The sequence below is a fragment of the Amblyomma maculatum genome, chromosome 8 (genome assembly GCF_055883805.1).
Source record: "Amblyomma maculatum isolate TAMU_Amacu chromosome 8, ASM5588380v1, whole genome shotgun sequence".
Taxonomy (NCBI): Eukaryota; Metazoa; Arthropoda; class Arachnida; order Ixodida; family Ixodidae; genus Amblyomma; species Amblyomma maculatum.
The window spans coordinates 105,117,273-105,118,879 of record NC_139351.1 but is presented as its reverse complement, the minus strand read 5'-3'; positions in this window follow the sequence as shown (position 1 = coordinate 105,118,879).

Below are 1,607 nucleotides of genomic sequence, written 5' to 3'. Positions count from 1 at the left end.
ATGCCTGGAGAATCAACTCGAACAGTCCCATGGTTAGTAATTGTGCCACCATCCTTAGGCACCAAGGCTAAAAATACTGCGAACGCCAGGGTGTTGGAAAGCTACCAGTGGCAGATCATGAGGCAGAGCGGAAGCTGACCAGTAAGAGCTCCCCTGGCCGGTCTGCATAGACACCATTTCAGAGTTACAATCTCAAGTTAGGTACACGGTAAAAGGCGCAAAGGCGTAGGGTAAAGAGAAAGACAGGACTAGCCACTCAATACTTACCCGACCCGATTCTGCATCCACCTCTCGGGATTCGTTTCTTCTTCTATGAAGAAGAAGAGGGAGTCTCGAGCCGAACGCGCAACAATTCAGGCGCGTTTCTTTTTTACACATTAGCAAGGGCCCCGTGTCGCAGAAAAGCCAGCATCGGCATCGTCATTATGGTTGTAACATGTAACTCCGTCACAGTAGGGAATTGGCTAGGACCTTTCTGGTCCACCTGGTAAAAAAGGGAAGCCTCAGTACCAATCCAATCCAATCTAAATCCAGAAATCCAACAGAAAAAGATGAAAATTCTTACGAACCAAAAGAATCGAACTCCGTTATACGCCCGTGATTTCGCACGAAACATATGAGGCAACCGTCCTTTGTGCAGAATTCAACCGCACCATTTCGTTTTCCATTTAGTCTCCAAGTTCTAGTCAAGATGGGGGCAAGTTTGCGACATGTATTCGAACCGAGGACATATCTGCCTTCAGTATAGGCCGTGAACTGTAACGTATCGACTAAGTTTCGACAAGTGGACTTGTCTTCACCTGGGCGAAGACAAGTCCACTTGTCGAAACGTTGGCTCGACCTGCGAACTGAGGCGTCCTTACTTTAGGCTTTACCCTTGTTCAGTGCTCCTTAATTCATACCGTGTAAACCATCTTCCTGTCGTCCTACTTGTTAACTGTAAAGGTAGGTCTCCACCGAGCAGTGATCCGGATACTGTGCCTTCCTTTCCTCAAAAACCAACAAAGTCAGTGGCGCCATCGCGGTATAGCGCAGTGGCTGAGATGCCCGACTACTGTGCCGGAATACCCATGGTTCGAACCCAGCCGCCACCGGCTACGTTTCGGTTTGGTTTGTAGGGTTTAACGTCCCAAAGCAACTCAGGCTATGAGGGACGCCGTAGTGGAGGACTGGAAATTTCAACCACCTGACCCTACTGACCAGCGATGAGCCGCCCGCCTGGCGGCTGAGGCCGCGAATAACCAATGTATATTCGCCAGTCCTTAGTCACAGAGGTTCCAGCCCCCGTTCCTTAGGCCTGCGGGCCAATAGCGGGGAGTAGGAGGCCTCCTCAATCGGTGGAAAATAAAGTTTTAATCAATCAATCAATCAGTCAATCAATCAGTCAATCAATCATGCATATACGAAGCTCACCCCGCCGGGCGTCCGATCCAGGTGTCCGTGCGGCGCCTTTGATTTGGCGCTTCCTCGAACGCCGCACCACACAGCAAGCATGAGCACACCTTGATGTCTAGGAGGCGTTAGTACAGCAAGCATCAGAGGCATTTAAAATTAATTTGAAGGATAGAAAAGGCGCAGTATATGTCACAATTCTCCGCGGGCCCATC